The 21,030-nt window shown below is 35.6% G+C and overlaps 1 long non-coding RNA gene across 2 annotated transcripts; it reads right to left on the bottom strand.

Annotated features, from left to right (window-relative positions):
• Positions 1-16,281: 16,281 nt before the first annotated feature.
• LOC110868876 lies at positions 16,282-19,502 on the bottom strand. 2 transcript variants are annotated; one of them, XR_002552848.2, is made up of 8 exons: positions 19,172-19,502; positions 18,971-19,068; positions 18,732-18,827; positions 18,578-18,629; positions 18,241-18,308; positions 18,025-18,125; positions 17,773-17,838; positions 16,282-16,722 (listed from the first exon to the last, which is right to left on the bottom strand). It is a non-coding gene; the product is annotated as an uncharacterized LOC110868876 (long non-coding RNA). The 2 variants fall into 2 exon arrangements; XR_004862918.1 differs by having other exon boundaries at positions 16,282-17,838.
• Positions 19,503-21,030: the final 1,528 nt, after the last annotated feature.

Genomic DNA, 21,030 nt, shown 5'->3' with positions numbered 1-21,030 from the left:
CTGATATTATATCATAACTAAAGCATATTATATCTGGGAGCTTGCATTTGAATCATTTGACTACCCGTATCGCCCTTTTCGCGTTCGATTCAGTTTACGTAACTAGTTTGCGTAAATTGACCGAAACGGGTCAAACGTTATCATTTTTATTTCAAAATCCAGAATGTATTTAGTATACCCATATTATACAAGTATTCAAACTTGTCGGGTCTAAATCACATTCTATCCGGTCTTTCGCTTAATCGTGCGTAAACCGTATCATTCTTAAAACTAACCGGTCAAAGCTTAGGCTTAAATAAAAGACCCGTTAGGAATCTAATAGGTTAATTATAAACCTTTGTTCCAGATTAGGAGGCCCAGTAAAAGCTACCACACTTACCGTTTGTGTTACATACTTGCTCAGGTAAATACATTTTGACTTATTTTCCCTATACGGGCTTGGGGTACGGTATTTAAAATACCGCTTGATCGGGCGCACAAGTCCTGCTCCTTATGGGTGTACAGTCTTGAATAGCTTGTGCGACTTCGTTTAAACAGTCTTGTCTTACTTTAGGCTTTGGGGGGTTATTGACCGTGTCCCGGATATCCTTGGCATTATCTTACGAGATGGCCACGACCAGAGCACGGGGTGTAGGCGTACACTCGGCGTGTATAACTCTTTAATGTGGTGTGTCATTTAATTCTTAGCCCGGACAGCAGATCCCGGGCCACCAAAGATACGAGTGCATGTAAATCGTTCACAAGTTTATATTATTTAATTATCCCAAGTTAATAAAAATATTTATGCCTTGTGCAATTAAATCAATTTTCAATCATTTTCAAAATGAGTCAGTTGATTTGTATTTACCAGTGTAAACTGACGTATTTTTCCCAAAAGGTTAAGTGCAGGTACTATACGAAAATAGGCTGGCTGTTTCCTAAGAGCGTCCACTATAGTCTCGCAAGCTTGGACGACAAATATCTGTTGAACTATTTTTATCTTACTTTATTTGATCCGCCTGTGGATCCGTTTCAACTACTGTGATATTTATTATTGCAATTTATTTAAAAGTTGAAATGTATCTATTCTGCTTCCGCTGTGCATTATTATATTGTGTTGATTGTCTATGACGATGTCAACTACGTCACTGTACCCCACACCGGGCCCACCGGTGACACGTGGAAATCGGGGTGTGACAGGCATGGACATGCATCGTGAATAAGTATCGTATAATTATGAATTACAAATAAGGATTCGATGTACAATGAATTCGAACGTATGAACATGTATGAATATGTAGATGGTGAATTTAAAGAAATACGAATTTTATTTATGATCCAAGTCTCGGATTTTACAACGAAAAGACGACTACAATAATACAAGATTTCCAAAAGTAGCATTACAATGCGAGCTTTCTAATTATGGAAAGTATGAAAAAGCAGGGCGTTACAGTCTCCCCTCCTTTAGGAAATTTCGTCCCGAAATTTATTCAAGGGGAAGACCTTGGAGATAAAACATTTTGGCTAAAAGAATCGAGACTTGGGAGTTTTGAAACGTTTAGAAAAGTACGAAATTTTGAAGAACGATAGGATAGGAATTTGTTTGACTAAAATGAGTTGAGGCGTTTAAGCATAGGTAAAACGTGTATGCGTGCGCATAGGCAAAGGAGTTTAAATAAGTTTGAATGTCCCAGAATGGAGAGGTATCTTTAAAATATGATATCCAAGAAGTATAACTTTCGTATAATGCGTTTAGTATTTTGATGAAAAGTGTGGTAGTTTGCATGGGGAGTCTAAAGGATAGTATAAAAATCACATTTTCGTAAAAATTGTTTATTGAGAGTAACGAAAAGATTTGGTACTTTGAATAACGCGTTAAAGGTATACTAAGTACATTTACATAAGAATAAAGAATAGGAAGACGGTTTTAAAGGTAATGAGATAAGTTAGGATTTGAATGTTTAAACAAGCTTGATTGCGAACGGGGTTCAAATGAAAGAAAGGATAATGGAGAATAATAGGAGTATGGGGTGAACAATTGACACTAAATGAATGTAAGTATATGAATGATATAAGTATTAGATAGACGAAAGTAGCATGTTAAAGATGAAGTCTCGTCATTGATAATCGCATATAATGCGTTTGTGAGTTATTTAAAGTTTGTATTAGGTCAAAGGGTCTGCAAAACACTGAATTTCTCATGGCACGTTTTACGACGGTTTGGTAACATGGTGAAACACTTATATATAGGAAGTACCAGCGGCGTATCCACCATGTTTTGACCATGTCACGTCTGTCTCGTATTCGGTGTCAGGTTACGTTTCGTGTCTTACCATACACTGTAGTACACTCTATGGTTCTCATACGCCTATTACTATAATCCCGTGTGCACCCGCGATTATTTTGATCATCGCATGATCTGCATAGCTTGTACTAGTTGTGTATGAATCAGGATATACATAAAAAGAATAAGAATGTGTACGGATAAGAATATAGTATGTAAGCAATTCCATGCTTAAGTATGTATGGGACCCACGCAAGCGAATCCCTCGGATTACGCTCGCGTATAGGTAGGAATGTATGAATCATGAGTATAAGCAAAATTATGAGCATAAGTATAAGTTTAAGTATGAATATACACGTAAGTATGGGTATCAAACGTACGAGTAGTATGAGTATACGTGTAAGCATGAAACGTATAAATATAATTATAAGCATAAAACGCATGAGTACAAGTATGAATATGATTATAAGTATAAGCATAAAATGCGTTGTTATGAATATGAGTGAGAGTGTGAGTACAAATACTAATGATTACGTATATAGTATTAATTGAAACATAACAAAGTTAAGTATGTAAGAGTGCTCAAAAGGTTGAGCATTAAATACGAATGATATAAGTGAAATTGTCGCGATGAAGCGACAAAAACGTGTATGATGATATGCATGTATAGTTGTTTAAACGAAACGTTGAGTTTATTGAATCAAATTTAGATTGAGCTTGGTTTAAAAGGTAGAATATAGTTTGCATATGTAAGAGGATATAAAGTACTTATTGGTCATGCATATCGTATTTTGTAATGAATGGAAATGCTACCTTTGTTTTAAAAGAGTTTACGAAATCCGAAGATGGTCGGTCCCCATAAAGTCTTCTTGCCCACGTGTTTTGGAAAATAGGTGTAGGAAAAGGTCTTCGAAAAAGTAAGTTCGTTTCATCAAAACAAGAAATTTTGGAGTTTTTGTGAATACGTTGATCCTTGGAAAAGGGATTTATCAAAGGTCTTAGTGTTCATTTTAAAGGGTTTTGACAAATGGTTCGTTGATGTTGGAAATATTCTTTGGTAAAACGATCTCATAATATCTATAAGATCCTATAAGTAATTGAGAAAGGTTGGTTTGGTTTCAATTAAGAATGGAAGTCTCTAGTATGACGATATAATGTGAGCAAGTTTTAGTAATTAAGTCGAATATGAAGTTCATGGGCAAGAGTTTTGTTGGACCGATTTAATTGATAGGTAGCATTTCGTAAGGTTTTGGAGTTCGAGTAATAAAACGTTTTAAGACATGATTAAGAATCTCGTGTATATGAGTTGAGTGAAAATAGATTGTAGAATAAGAAGTGCGTTTGATAAACAATGTATTTTGAAATCGGTATGAGTGGGTATTTTGAATAATGATAAACAATTTGGGTATAAAATATGATCGAGTTTGCATAATAAGATATTTTGAAGAGGCGTTTTGGTAACGATCACCTAGGTAAGGGAATCACCCCTAACTCGTTGGTGATGTCGTTTTTTTTAAGAAAAGGGGAGTGGAGTTAATCGTCAAGGTAAGGAAATCACTCCAATCTTAATGATATGTCTCCACTCGTCGTTACAAGGAATATGAATTTAAATTATATGAAATCATGCATATATATAAATGTATGGAAAAGGTTCGATATGTTGTGTGTGTGAAAAGAGAAATCGAAAGTAAACTCGAGTTTGAAAGATTGCATCGTATAAATAAATAATAGAAACACATGTTTGATCAAAATTTGGATGGTTCCAAAACGGAACTTTGACTAACCAAAGTGGTCGAACAGTCTTTTGAATTTGAGGAGCATGCTTTGGCCTAATAGGTAAAATACTCTCGCCGACAAGTCGGTTAACGGTATTTACCCTTCCGGTTACTACATGTCCCAAATCAATCGAAATTTCGAGACTTGGCGGGATTAAAAAAAATATCAAGGAGTGGAACTAGTCGCCAAGGTGCGGGTTTCACCCCTAACTTGACGATTTCGTATCCTAAGTGTGGTTGGTACTCGTCGGGTCAAAATTTAGTTTCGGCATGTTGACAAGGGTCCACTAGAATTTGAAATTTGAGATTTACCATTAAGATGTGGATTTCACTCCTAGCTTAATGGCGATATCTCGTGTAAAAAGAAGAATAGATAGATTGAGAGTCGTTCACCAAATTGTGGGTTTCACGCCTATTTTGGTGAATTCGTCTCATTTGTATAATGCGAGTGTTTACGGATTTAGAATAGTCGAGTAAAATGCATGAGGGAAAGAGTATGTTAAAGGAATAAACAAACAAATTTAAACGCACAATGAAGCATATTAAGAATAGCACATAATGAATGGGACAATAAAACATGTATTAGCACATAATAAAGCAAATATAGCATGCCAAGTATTAACACATAAGCGACATATATGCTTAAAAGATCAAAAGGGAATAAATAAGAACAAATAAGGTAGCATGTAAGTAGTTTCAAGCAAAATATATGAATAAAGCTCTAAAACTATAGACTAGGCTAAAGCATTCCTAGTTTCCCTAATTCCCTATAGTTATGGCTCTGATACCAATCTGTCACACCCCAACCAATGGCGGAAACATCGGGATGAGACGAAGTGTGAAGATTGCTAGAGACATCATAACGCTATTTGTGACAATATTTAATATACCGATTTCATTTCATAAAGTAAATTGTCAACATTACAAGAAATTCAAATACAACAAGTTTAAAGAAGTACAAAACAACATAAGCAAAATTGGTACAACATATTAAACCTAAACGTCTATATGTGTATCTAGGCATCAACGCTACTTCTTTTCATAGCACCGTCATCATCAACCTGTAACATGTTTAAAATACAATTCAATGCAAAAGCAAAGGCGAGTATACAAGTTTGATACGTACATAACAAAAGATAAGTTTTAAACAATTCCTCATAGGAAGCATTCGATTCAAGATAAACAATAAATTTGGCATGTGTCTAACATATCAAACCAATAATGAAACGGAAGATGCTCATGACATAACCACAAGTTTACGGGCGGGTCGTTAATCCTATAGCGCTACATATGTCACGGTTAGGCTCGTACGAAGTTAATGATAAGTTCAACACATAAGTATCACCCAAGTTTAAAGTATCAAGTAATCAAATAAGCATGCGTGTAATAGGAATGTTTATGTATTATGATAAAGTTTGTGTCTAAGTTTATAAATAACATGTTACACCCCAAAAAGTGGTAAACGAAAAAGGGGTCAAGTATACTCACAAGGCTTGCATATGCTTTCCGATTATCCAATTGTTGACGAGTAGAGATTTAGAGTCCGAATGTATAAGGGTTAAAGTTCAAGTATGTTTAGAGTCGAGATTCGGTGTTTAAAACCACATAAAAATAAGATATGAGAATAACATGGAAAATAATCATTTAGTACATATGATGCTTGTTCTTGACACTAGGAAACTCGAAGGAGTTTAGATGTTTTCATGGAACAAGGTTCCATTATAATCGTGACAAGTTATCATAGTCTAGGATGATGTAATCTAGTACCCCGACATATGAACACTAGTTCATCATCAAAGATTCGATTATTCGAATAATATGTTTAGGTTATATAATATATGTCCAATAGTTCAAGCATGAGGTAGAAGATTAAAATCTTCATTTTGGTACCTCTAAATGTCATAGAAATCATGTAGGAGGTAGGAAGATCAAGTCTTCCATTTAGGCACCTCTATGTGTTCACCACTACACTTGATGTAAAAAACAACCAAGGAGGGTCATGAACATACAATAAAGAATAAGAAATATACACATTAACTAAGAGAAATCATCAAATCATGTGAGGATTGTATGTTTGGACAACCCAAGTTGTTCCATAATCACTCATGTATCAAAGACAAAGTTTGACATGACTTGTGGGTTAAAAACCCTAAACAAAACACCAAGTTTATGAGGTTTAATCCTCTGATTTTTAAGTGTCTCAACCTTGTTTTTAAGCCTAACCAACCACTAAAGTGGTGTAAGCATTAGGACATAGGTTTGAGATGAGATAGACTCAAGTTTGGTAAGAAATAACAAGGATTTCATGAAAACAAAAACAATCAGTGGACTTTGGAGCCTTTTTGCCGGAGTTCCAGGGACTTATTTACTGTGAAAAACCCATGGAAACGTAGATAAGGTCAATACAAAGTAGTAGGAAAAAGAATCGAGTGAATCGGATAAGAATTGAGTGAGTTATGCTCATTTTCGTGAAGGGGTGTCAATCTGCTCGAACCCTTGCTTTCAGCTACGGTTTGGAGGATGTTTTGAGAGTTTTTAGTGTTGCAAAAGTGGTAGGGAGGCTGGTTATAAGTGGTATTTATAGGGGGAAAGATTAGGGTTTCAATGGATTGGGCTTTGGAAGTGTTTAGAAGGGGTTACACCTTGAAACTAGCCCACAAAACCCAACTATATGAGGCTGAATTTTGCTGAATTGGGGCTGCCATATTTCTTTATTTTTTTTATTTTTTTAAAACATTATAATGAGTAATTTTGTTAATTAAGTTGTGTAATAATATGCAACAATGTTTCCCCTAACTTGTAACAAGGTGAAATATGAAATAAAACATGATTTAACTAGGTAAAAAGTGTAATGTACAAGTATGTAACATGTTTGTAAGTGACAAGTATATGTCACATATTACATGATTAACCGCTGTATAAATTAGCATATTATTAGGGGTTTTTAGGTATCAACAATTTAAGGATAGGCATGGACATGCATCGTGAATAAGTATCGTATAAGTATGAATTACAAATAAGGATTCGATGTACAATGAATTCGAACGTATGAACATGTATGAATATGTAGATGGTGAATTTAAAGAAATACGAATTTTATTTATGATCCAAGTCTTGGCTTTTACAACGAAAAGACGACTACAATAATACAAGATTTCCAAAAATAGCATTACAAGGCGAGCTTTCTAATTATGGAAAGTATGAAAAAGCAGGGCGTTACATTAATGAAGGGCAAAATGGTCTTTTAACGTTTTATTGTAGCAAATTAAAAAAATCTGACCATTTTACCCTTCATTAAAAAGGAGGAAAAAAACAAAAAAAGTTGGATGTTAACTGAAAAATCTGACCAGATTTTGCTTTTGGATGAAAATGGCAACAAAATTGAAACCACAGGGACCAGATTCAAAAGCTTTGAGTTTTGAACTAAAATGACAAAAGTGGCCAAAACTCAGGGACCATTTGGCAGTTTACTATTTTATATATATTATACTAATACACTTAGTTGCGATGCAGGTCAACGATTTCGCTAATCAGGCGGGTTTCATACCCGAATACCATTCGGGTTTCATGTTTTTTTCATCAAGTTCAGAGTTTTATTTTTCCATCCCTGTAATTTTTTTAAACAACAAATGCCTGAATACCCGAGATCAAAAACTGGACAGAGTCCAGTGGTGTTTACCGTTTCCAAAGAAGTGGGTCAATATGGTTTGGTTCAACCAATGTATTCCTCGACATTCCTTCCATTTGTGGCTAGTGATTAAGAACAAACTGAAGACTCAAGATCGCATGGCTGCATGGGAAGCGGGCAGTGCAACAAATTTAAATCTTTTGTGGTGTCCTCTTTGCAGGTATGACAGAGATTCCAGAGATCATCTTTTCTTTCAATGCTCGTTTTCGGCTAAGGTATGGAACATAGTGAAGAAGATGGTGGACATGGGGAGCGTTTCGGATACATGGAAATATGGAATTCCATTACCATGTGGATGGAACAACACTCAAACTCGAAGAAGCTTAACCACATGGTTTGCAAGCTTGTAGTTGCTGCGTCAACTTATTTCATATGGCAAGAACGAAACAACCGCTTATTCTCTCAAACACGTCGGAGTGCAAACATGATATCCCAAGTGATCATCCGTTCGGTGCGGCTGAGATTGATGGGTTTTCAAGTTGGTAGAAGCCCGAAGCACAAGAAACTCTTGGAGAGATGGAAGATCCCTATGAAGAATGATCCGGGTTAATGATTGTTTAGTTCTATAGCGAATAGTGTGTAGGGGTTGGGACTCGTCTAGCTTGGTCGTTTGTGGTTGTGCGTTTTGTGTCGGGTTCTGGTTGTGTAGTCCTAGGCTTGGTATGCCAAGTCTAGTAGTGTGTGTCTTTCGTTTTTGGCAAACCCTAATTTTATTCTTTCATTTATAAAATTTCACCGGGGTAACCCTTTACCAAAAAAAAACACCCGAGATCACCTTAACAAATAAATCACACTTTCCCTAAAAAAACGGAACATGGTGACCCGACCCAATAGGGGTGTTCAAGATCCGGATTATCCGGTTTTCGGATATCCAAAAATTTCGGATAGTGAATATTAATATCCGAAATTTCGGATATCCGAAATATCGGATATCCAAACGGATGTCGAATTCATAAAAAATTCAAAAAAATCGTTTCGTGCATAGATTAAATGTAAACCAATATTCGATTTTCCAAAATTTCAATGTTAAAAACAACAAACTTTTATAAATCCACATCCAAATCCGATTATTTACTATTTTTTACTATATTTCAAACTCAACATAGTGCTCATATACTATATATATTTCAAAAAAATTATTAGTTTTCGGATATCGGATAATCCGATTACCCGAAATTTTTAAAATCCACATCCGAATTCGAAAATTCAGATAATCCGGTTTTCGGATATTTCGAATACGGATTTTCGGATATTTCGGATTTGGTTTTGGATCCAGATTATTTTGAACACCCCTATGACTCACCCTGCCAGGAGGAAACCACAACTAGGAAAAGTCTCTGGTTCAACCCGAAGTAGAATTTGTTCGATGCAGGACTCCAACTCATAACTCTCATTTAAAAAAAATCTTGGGAGTACCACTCAACCTGAAGGCTCGGTGGTTCCATCCTTGTAATTAGATAGTAAAATATTTTCATATGAGCAAAATCTTTTAAATCTTTATTGCGTTAAATCTTTATATTTTGTAAAGTCTATTACTTTACTTTGTACATAAAAATAGAAACATCATGATATGAATATATTAGGAAATGTATTTACTTATGTTTTAGTCATGCGGATCACTTTAAGTCTTTAACAACCTTTTATTTTTAATATGAGTAAGTAAGCAGAACATATATCAAACCCCACACATTTGTTTTCAGTGAGGAAAACACTCAAAGCTTAAACTTAGTGTATCAACTTTAATCATGATAAAAGAAAGTTTTATTGTTTAAAAGTTTATTAGTCAATGGTTAACTAATATTTTCCGATTAAAATCCCCTTCGTCTTCAAACTTTACAAAACCACCACACCTTCTAGCCACCTTTAACCACAACCACTACCGATCTAGAAAACCTACACACTATCGACTCCAAGCTTGAATACCATACACCATCTCCGACCCACCTCACTCACCCTCTGCCAGTCTACCATCACATACTCCCCCATCCCCATATCCATGGACGCAGGCAACGCAGCATAGTGGGAGCGGGAGGGGGCGCCCCCCCTCCCCCCTCTCAACTTTTCGCTTAGCAGTGTAGAGTATGTAGTTTTTATATAGAATTTTTTGGGTATATATGTTTTCGACCCCTGTTTTATAGGAATTTTTTGGTATACATGTTTTCGACTCCCCGGTCGGAAATCTCAAACTTCGCCACTGCCCATATTCATCACCACTTCATCGACCAAAAACAAATTGTTACCAAAATGAACCTGAATGGAACACAAATATGAAAATAAAAAAGGATGAATATCATTAATGGAAACCACAAACATAAATGACAAAATGTCCTTGTTCAAATAACATTCCTAAAAGCCACAATTCAAAACTAAACAAGCTATGCACACAAGAAAGAATCAATACAAAGCCTTTCTAGGTTTCCTTTCACTAATTACCACAATATCAATAGCTTGTCTGTTTAAATTATTATATTAGGGCTTGTTCATAAACCGATAGAAATCAATTGAACCGCTTAAATCAAGACAAGTCAGCCTTTTTGACCAGTTTTGGTATTTAATGGTTAGCCGGTTTAAATGAAGTTCTTCTTTTTTTTTTTTTGAAAGGTGTGAATTATTCGCGAATGTCGGGAGGTCTAGCATACGTTGTCTTAACCGGGTCCGCGCTAGAGAGCCCCCTCGCACAATAGATCCCCAATTTAAACCCCACTATAGATGCCCAGTTTAAATGAAGTTATTGATAGTAGAAAACCAGAGGTTGGTCTTCCAAAATATATGGTTAATACTCGGACACTCTTATTTTATAAAGTTTGTTTTAAATTATTTTATGAAAAATATAGTAGTTGCAAATACAATGTATCATGGCACAATTCAATGGATGAATTTGATTGAAGTTGATTTGATTGAAATCGATTATAGGATATATTGTCATGCATTTAAGCGTGTAACAATCGCATGTCCCTACATACCCGATAGAAAGTGGGCCAAAACACCATTAACTTTTCTATTTAAATTACATAAAGGAATATACCTCATTTTGAATTTCATTTCAATATTCGTACATTTTATGGTTTGGCTCATTTTGTTAATTCAGTACAAAGGTTTCATTTTTTGTCTGTGAGTCCAAAAATGTTTTACTGTTGCCATTTTAATCTACTTGGTTAACTTCATCCATTTTTTTAGTTAACGGGAAGGGCAATTCGGTCATTTTATATGGCCGAATTGCCCTTCTAGTTAACAGCATTACATATAAAATGACTGAATTGCCATTTGCGTTAACAGAAAAAATGGATGATATGTTGTAGTAGTGCATATCACCCAAAATCATGGCCGAATTGCCCTTCTAGTTAACAAACTTACATATAAAATGACCAAGTTGCCCTTCTCGTTAACAGAAAAAGTAGATGAAATTAACACAGTGGACTAAAATGGCAACGATAAAACCTTTTTGGACCCATAGGCAAAAAATGAAATATTTGAACTAAACTGACAAAATGACCCAAATCATAGGGACTAAAATGACATTTAACTCTATAAAATTGAAGTAGTTTGAGATTTTTAGATCATCTACTTACTACTATACGTCTATACATGTATTACCTAAACACAACAAATACAAAGGTCGGCGGGAATAGTGCCTCCCATTGATTGGAGGAAAGGGGCGACAACGGGAATAGTGGCAGGCACCTGCCTGACACTTCCCTATTGGCCCAATTAATTTATGATTTTATCTTCGCTTTAAAATTATGATTTTGCCGTCCGTTCCAAATTACGTTTTTGGCCCCAGTTAAAAATATATTTACTCTTTTGCCCCCAGCTCAAAATTACGATTTTGCCCTCGGTAGCAAAAATACGATTTGACCCTCAGCCAAAATTACTTTTGCCCCAGTTCAAAATAAAAATATATTTTCCCCCTAGCTAAAAATTACGATTTTACACCAGTTTATTATTTTACACCCACTTTAAAATTACGTTTTTTCGCATCCAGTTTAAAATTACGTTTCCCACCCCCTCCCCCCTAAAAATAAACATATGCTTTTGCCCCCGCTCAAAACTACGATTTTACCCTCATTTCAAAAATACGTTTTCGTCCCCAGTTTAAAATCAAAATATGGTTTTCCCCTGGTTCAAAATTACGATTTTAACATCGGTTCAAAATTATGATTTTGCCGCCAATTCAAAATAAAATATAGTACTGTTTTTTTTTAATTGATTGAGAATTATTCGGCCATCGCCCCGCAACGCGGGCGGGGCATCAACTAGTTTTTATTTATTCTGAACAAGTATTCTTTTTCATTTTTACAAATCTTTTATGCTTCAATTATTTAAATTTATATTCTTGTCTGAGTTGCTTCAAATATTATATTTTTATACTACTATTTTTCGAAGTATTGTAGTTTTATGTATTTCATGTAATATCAGAGTTTATGTATTTTATGTAATATCAGAGTACTTATAGATTGCGATATGGTAACTAATAAAATAAGATATTGATGTAAGTGTCTATATAGTTTGTAGACACGAGGATCATAAGCCATAACCTGTTTTCACAAAAATAAATTGATTTAAGAATTAAAAATGGTTTTGTATATCGGTTCTTTTGGTTTGGCTCAAATTATACGATGTCTAAATAGGTTATTATTATAAAACTTGTTGATTCATAATATGTAAAAAATGGGTGAGCACCACCACCTACTAATCGTATCCGATACCACCACCATCGCCGCGCCACCACCCCCACTGTAGAGGATACTCCTAGCTGGGTTGGTCAAACACGTATTGATCAACAAGAGAGCTTAATCCCTATTCCCATGCTTTCCCATCTTCTCTATGACTCTTATATTCACATACATATCGACTATGTTCATTTTATGCTTATTTGAGCGTTAGAGGGTGGTCACTGGGGCTTCAACCTCAGGCCCAGGCCCTTTCTAACGTATTTTCATTGATATCTACAAATTTAATAAAAAAAGAGTCCATCTCCTTACCGTTGCAATGATCTAAATGATATTAATGGAGTAAATTACAAGTTTTGTCCTTTATGTTTACACCAAATTGCAGGCGCTGTCCTTTAGAACAAAAGTTTACGAGTTTTGTCCTTAATGTTTCAAAATCTTGCACGTTATGTCCTTTAGGCCAAACCCAGTTAGATTTTTTGGTTAAATCTGGTCATGTGCCTTGCACATGAGGGTATTGTTGTCATTTCACCTTCTCAAGGGCTATTGTGTAAAGAACTTTTATTGAGGGACTATTTTGTAACAAACTAAAAAATAAAAGGGTTATCCCTCAATCTCTCCACACATCCTCTCTACCACTTGCCACCCTCACCGGCACCATCTGCCACTGCCCAAGAACTTTTATTGAGGGAGGTAAGTAACGAAAACGTTACCACAAACCGAAGAAAACTACACCTGCTCTTGAAGTGTTTATGCTCTTTAGAGCTATACACCCATTTAACAACAGATAAAGCATGCCTCCATTACCTTTATCACCTAGTCCACCAACAATCTTCAACCACTAATCTTCTGTAAAATGCAATTCTGACTGTTTCATCATTCTAGAAAGCTTCCAGTTCTTCATACTTAACTCAGTTCCACACTTCCACTAAGCCTATCCAACAAACAAATATTATTCACAAATGTATAAAATTCATAAAGAGAAATTGAAAAAAAAAGAAGAAGAATTTAACATTTTTATACCTTTGAACAAGAAACTTTATAGCTTCAGCATCACTAACCTTTCTCTTGGGCCTAACCCACTTCCTATTCTTTTCAATTAACCCATCTTCCAACTCAATATCATCTTCCACAACCCACTTGAACTTATCTCTCTCCTTCTCAATAAACTCACTCAACTCATCTAAAACTTCATACTTTAAGCTCTCCCCATCTAAAAATTCATACTAATCAATATTACTGAAATCAACGAATAACCGTAGCCTAGGGATTTGTGCGAGGGTCGATCTCCCCCACCATTGAAACCATCATACCTGCGAGACCTTGAATCGACATGTAGAACCTTGAATCCCTAGGCCTTGTAATCGATCTGTAAAACTCTGAATCCTTCATCACCATACCTTGAATCTCTTGTCGGAATCTGATGTTGGTTCGTATTCCACCACCTCCACTCAAACAATTGTTGTTTTTGTGAACCAACTCACCTCTGTTTACTGCCTTCATCGTCGGAATACGAGAGAGAGAAATGGGGGACAATAGAGATAGAGGATCGCCGGAGGTGGTGGTGGTCTGTGGTAGATGATGGCGACTGAAGAGAGAGGGGGTCGCCGGAGGTGGTGGTGGTGTCTGTGGTGGATGTTTGCTGAGAGAGATAGAGAGAGAAGAGAGATGTAAAGAGACACCGAAGAGAGCAGGGTTTATAATATCCTTATTTAAATGGGTTTTTAATTTAATTAATATATTTTTTTAATTAAATTGGTAAAATTACAAAAATATCCTTATTTGCCTACTAAAATTACAAAATTATCCTGATCTAACCAAAAAAATTTAACTAGGTTTGGCCTAAAGGACATAACGTGCAAGATTTTGAAACGTTAAGGACAAAACTCGTAAACTTTTGCGCTAAAGGACAGCGCCTGCAATTTGGTGTAAACATAAAGGACAAAACTTGTAATTTACTCGATATTAATGCTATTAGTAAACTAAGGACTTACCCATGGCTTTATAGTCTAGTGGCATCTGTGGGTGGGATAAGGCTTTGGGACGAATAGGTCTTGAGTTCGATTCCCATAATGGGGGTTTTCCCCATATTTATTGGGTTTCCCCCTGAATTGGTGTATAGGCATTATGCCTAGCGAAGATGGATATGATCGGGTGGTTTCGCTCGTGGCACGATGATACTCTAGTGTGCCGTCAGTGATCCAAATTTGCCGTTAAAAAAAGTAAAGTATGGACTTTGACCGACACCATATAATCATGAATGGAACCTATTTTCTCTAAGGGCAGGCGGGGTGGTGCGTGATACCACCCTATCACTCGTTAATCTATCACTCTACACCGCCGCCGCCCCTTTCTATCACTCGTTAATCTATCACTCGTTGAGTGTATAACGCGTTGCAAATCAAAAAATGGAACGTGTGTCTTGTACATTGTGCATTAATATTTGTACATTGGAATCCCTATCACTAGTGATACCACCCCCACTACATTTCTATCACTAGTGATAGAATATTGGGTGCTGACATGGCATGATTTGATTGGGTGCTCCCATCACTAGAATCTATCACTAGTGAACCACCCCTCCTCCCCTAATATGCATGGATTTATCTTTGCATTCATTGGGTCAACCACGTTTTTTGTAGGAGAAAAAACTAATTATAATGGGATATGAGCATTTGCATAAACAATGTCTATATATCATTTAAAGTATTGTTGAAAAGAAAAATAAAACAAACTCTAAAAAGTGTTGTTTTGGGCTTACTTGCATCAGCATAAATCCCAATTACGATTCTATCCATGATTTTTAACTTTCTAACTAGTGGCCCATTTGTATTCTTAAGGCCCACGTGATGGTTTAAATCAACCTTCAGTTCAAACCATAGTAATATCTTAATCTGATTTCTAACTTAAACAGGAGAAGTAAATAATTACATATTGGTTAACTTTGATAAAATAAATTAAAAGATTAAATAAATAGACAAAAGATCAAATACTCTTATCGTCAGTGGCAGATCTAGAAATTTTTCCCACCAGATTTCTTTTGGTAGATTTTCACTAATTCTCATTATTTGTTTTAAATCATACAAAATTTCCACTATTTTTTTCATTTTTTTCCAAACTAAGGGGGTTCCCGAGAATCCCCAAAACACCTCTGGATCCGCCACTGCTTATCGTACATAGCATACGAATGGCATGGAAAGTAAAAAAAATGCGGTAGCATTTTCGTAATTATTCTATTAATAGAGTAACTATCAAATGTAGAGTAATTATGATGCACTTATAGAGTAATTTTGAATGACTAGTTGTTTGATGCACTTCTAGAGTAATTTTGAAATTTATGTTGTTTGATGTACTTATAAAGTAATTTTGAATGACTAGTGGGGAACCCGCGCGTTGCAGCGGAGTCGATAATAAGGGGCTAGAATATAATTCAAACCTTAAAACGACAAAAACCATAAGGAAAGCCTGGCGATCGGTTTCTAAGGGGAGCTTCTTACCATTCAAAATAGATAAATAATGATTAAGGTTGCTACGATCGAGGTACCGCCACCTGATAGTGACGCAGGTGACACTATTTTTAAAGGAAAGATCAAAATATCATAAGCAGATAGTGACCTCGCTCAAGCTGATCCAACCCATTACCCGATCTGCTGGCATGACCAGTTTTCCACCTCGACAAATGCATTATATGAACAAATCAAACATTTATTGTTGAAACAAACCTTTGACTGAATTGTTGCGGAATATTTCCCAAATTTTCATAACATATTTCTAAGACCACGAGATATTGGTTCAATATAGCTAAAGCTATACATTCGAATCAAGCAGACAATAAAAATAAAATTATGTATGAAATTGTATGTTTGAATTTTGATACTCAACAAATAAATAAACCAGACATAACTAAAAAAAGGTATGTTTGGCATTAATATGATTATATATGCATCCTTATACATTGAAGTAGACTATTTTATACAACTGAAACTGATGTTTATAAATTTGTGGGGATCGCGAATATCAGCTCAATAGAGCTCTAATCAATTTGTGACGGGGCCCAGACGTTAACGACAGGTTCCTTCAGGCCCAGATTTAAGTCGTGTAAGAACTTCATTCATATTCCGCCCCATGCCAGGCTGAATACCTACGCCAAAGAGGCAACGCCATGTCAACGCCAACCCGGGGTGGAGCAGCTGGCGTTGAACGGCATCCACCGCCCCAGCCAATGCCCCCACTCCCCGCAGACAAACATGAACCACTTTAGGAAAATAGGAAAAAAAGTGGAAGCATGACTTGCAGTAGGCGCTGCTAACGTCTGAGTTGCGGAACCTACAAGATGGGCATACACTTAGAACACGTTATAGAACAAAATGCATAAATTGTTAGTTGATACATAAATCATCAAATATTGACCTTAAATCCAAAATCATTTTGTATACTCAAGCAAAAAGTAATAAAAAATCTGCAGAAATTTTAAAAATAATCAAATACTGACCTCTTTAAAGTCGTAATCAGAGTACATATTTAGACATGACCTCTTTCGTCATTTTGAAATTTGAAATAAATAAAAAACCACATCAAGAACTATATATGGAAAAGAATCCTCATTACGATGCCCGTTTTAATAAAAATCAACATGTTTGGATGTTTCGTTTAATCAAAAAGAAAAAGAAGCAACTTTGATTGTTTCCAGTTTTAACGTTTTGGCATCGAATATTAACCATCAACCTTCAACAGCTGCTACTATAATCTACAGAGATAATATTAGCCTATTAAGTTAAAAAGTTAAAAAAGCATCTTAAACTATAGTCTACAGAGATAATATTTATAGCTAGGAATGAGCATTTGATACCGGTACCGAATTTCCCGTCACCGACTTTTTGGCGTTTTTGTTACTGGTATTTTCGGTTGAGTACCGGTTTAGTACGGTACCCGTGTTCTACGATTTTTACCTCCAAACACCAATATTGTACCGAACCGAACATTTTTGGTACTATAAGCACCTTGGGACTCGCTTCTCATGCTTAAAACCACGATTTTATGTTCGGGGAATGCTAGAAACGGTCCGACCCGTCAAACCTAACTGTGATAAAACACCAACATGCGCATGAACTTGTAAATGTTCATACTGGGTTACATTTATATAGTGTGAGATCAAAATAAAAAATTTTGTAGGGAGAATATAATATCATATGAGAGGGCCCATTACTGCCAAGATGATTATCAGAATTTCATCATGTATGTTTATATTATAATTAAAATATAAGCATGGAATCCCATGAAACATCATATGATTATTGTTGAAGGGCATGTAGGAGCTATGAAGGTCTCTCGGATTGATTAATGCCTGTTATTTGTAAACTTGTTTTAGACATATACCTTTCCGAATTGCGAAACAAATTGCTGGAGCCTTGTTACTTGATCTCCTAGTTTCTCTTTTCGGACCTGAAATACCAATAATGATTCAATCATTAGAGTGTCTATTTACTCATATATTCAGTTGATTTACTCAATGAGCCAAAAAATAATGAAATCTTAGGAAAATAAAAAGTACATTTGAGATTAATATTAAAAAAAAAACATATGCATGCACATCCTAAAACTTCTTAATCAAGGAAGAGATTAGGTTACCCCAGTGTCCTTGTGGACAGCGATAACCTTTTTGCTGTCCATTTACTCGCGCTTGAGATGAAAGAACCGGTGATGACGATGATTCATTCATCTTCTTCAATCTAGATCACGAATTAAGATGAGAATCTTCAAGATATTAAAATTAAATTTAGTAACAGGTGTATTGTATTAGCAAATGGAAATATCACTATACAATTTTAAGGGACTTAAACTTACATGCTTGTTTACTAATTCAAATGCCAAAGTACCAAAATTGTGTATTGTGATCAGGGCCCGTACCAAAACTGAAATCAAGAAAACATGGGTCAAGCATTCTATCAAACAATTGGTATGCATGACAGAAATATTGTTAATTTCACAAATAGTCAAAAGCAAATCAAATTATTCTTTTTCAAAACATTCAACAGACATGATTTATGTGATTTGAATTGCAAATAATCAGTTTCTAATCATGGTTACAACAAAAATGATTGTGGAAGGCAAAAATAAAACTATGTATTTTATCTAGTTAGAAAACCGGAAATCAAATCGTTAATTAGTGACCAATGGTTACCTTAATCGCGAGTGGTACGAATTGGAAGCAAACTGGGTGTAGAACATGATGCCTAACGGGATTCAACACATAACCAAGAGAGATTTCAGCCATCTGTAGTCTAATAAGTCCGATTCATAAATAAAAACCTTCTTTCGGAAATGTGAAATCATACCAAACACATTAAAAAAGTGTGAGAGTTTTATATAAACGACATCTAAACTCGAGCGCCTTCTAACAGTTCGGATGAGCAATTGGATGAGCAATTGAACTGTAATCAGCAACGTTAAACTCTTACAGTAAGTCAATAACAACTAAAACCTGACATTCTAACAACTATATTTTAACAACCATAACCTATCAGTTCAGTATATGCAAATCAATGTGTACTGAATTACAAATAATATTCGGTACCTTTCAAATTGTAATATTGATTTTCAATATCCAAATCTTGCTCTTCAGCCTCAGGTTCCTACTCTGAGTACTCAAAACCATATTCCCCATATCTGCGTCTAAATATGAACATGCATAAGAACAGAAGCAAGGGGTCTGGAAACGACATAGAGATTCAATGGAACCAAAAACGAATCGACAAAAATGAAATTGATTCAACACCTGAAATCGCCCCATCTCTTTGCCAATCATCTTCTTTCGATTCATATACGAGAATGTCGTTGAGGAGTTGTTGCTACAAAACCTTATATGAACAATTTTCGGACCAGATCCAAAATATCGAAAGAGGAACTCACGGGAACCCTAAAAATATGTTATTCTGTAACCTCCTTAATCTATAATTGAAGACGAAGAGAGGCAGAAGGTCTTGTATATGTGTGTGGGAACCGCAAACGATTCATCGGACGCATTCAATCCCAAAAACGATGGAGGATTTTAGGTGGTTTCAAAGAAAGCTGAAAGGGCTTCTCTTCATGTCTGACGTCTCAGTAACCATGGAATTGAATTCAGCTTTAAAAGCTAGGTAAGCCAGAATTCCAATTATACCCTCAAGCGTCTTAAAACTTTGATGGAATGCCCCTCTAAAAAGGCTTCATTCTCTTGTACATATTGTTGTAAAGTTTGTATACCATGTAAAATTACATTTATGTACATCACTTCTCCTTTTTATAGTACTAGTGGGAACGCCCGCACGTTGCTGCGGGTGCGCCTAAACTAAACACCTTTTACACCCGCCAAAGTCAAGAAACAGTGACAAAGAAAAAGATGTGTCACATAACTTTTAGACTTGAGAATATCATCGAATTAAACCCACATTTGAGTACTAAAAGTTGAATGTGCATATCATCGAATTAAACCCCGACAAAAAAAAAATAGTTAAAAAAAATAATTATAAAAATGCCACTAAAAAGGGTGTTAAGAAAATGTTCGCTCGTTGCTGCAAGTAGTTATGTTTTTTTGACGCATGTTTTGTGGTGGGTTTCAAGTTGCTATGCCATCACATTAAGTAAAAAAGTCTCTTATTCACTGTTTTGAGGTGTACAGTCATATTTAATGTAGCAAGAAAAGTAAAAAATGGCTATAGGGAAAAATAGTCAAACATGATCAATGCTACATGATAAAAAGTCCAAACATTATCAATAGCTGGCACATTATTATTTTACTCAACATGTAACCAAGTCAATCTCTATATACTTTGAATCTATGTTTTGCAGTATAAATACGAAAAAACACAACTGTTCCATCATTTTCATTGGCCTGTTTTGGGAGAAATAAGTCGTTCAGTGTTTATAAGTTTAGTGCTTGAGAAAATATAGAGTTCATTCAAGCAAAATGCACAATTAGCAATAAAAATACCATAAAAACATGATACATAAATTTTGAATTCTTCATATTCTCTCTGCCCAAAAAGGAACAAAGTAACAATTTTTACTCGAGAAATAGTAAAGAATTGAAGATTATTTGCGTCAAATGGTTTCTACCTTCATAGCTCGACGGTCTTTGACAAAAGTTGGCTGAAGTTTGTGTTTGAGGTAGTCAATTTTTTGGCAAAAATACCATTCAGGAGCTCGGGGCTCTATGTTATATTTCTTGCAAAAGTAAACCCATTTTTTTGCAAACTCAGACTCGGTCAGAGCTTTGAAAGTCAACATAGCAGCTCCGTCATCAGAAACATAGCATGAAACCTTGTCAACCGGATAGTCAACTGCAAGTATAGATAGAACAGTGTTTGCTGTCACAAGAGGCGGTTCCTTTAAGGGATCCATAATACTAACAAATATGTCAACAGCAGCTAACTGTGACGGTTCTCCTTCCTGGTCATACCTGTTACAATGATTTTGGACAAGTCCCAACTTGACCCGTATAAAAATACCCATTTGACCCGTACCCAGACCACCGTACCCACCCATTTTATCACTTATACAAGATTGGTTCCTTACCAATCAGCAAACTGCACGGTGCATTGGGTTTAGATTGTAGCAACACCAGCATTGACATCTTTGGGAACGACGTTTCCACAG

Source organism: Helianthus annuus, chromosome 7, assembly GCF_002127325.2.
Source record: "Helianthus annuus cultivar XRQ/B chromosome 7, HanXRQr2.0-SUNRISE, whole genome shotgun sequence".
Classification (NCBI taxonomy): Eukaryota; Viridiplantae; Streptophyta; class Magnoliopsida; order Asterales; family Asteraceae; genus Helianthus; species Helianthus annuus.
Note: the sequence above shows the minus strand (reverse complement) of the source record. Positions and strands in the feature narration are given on the sequence as shown.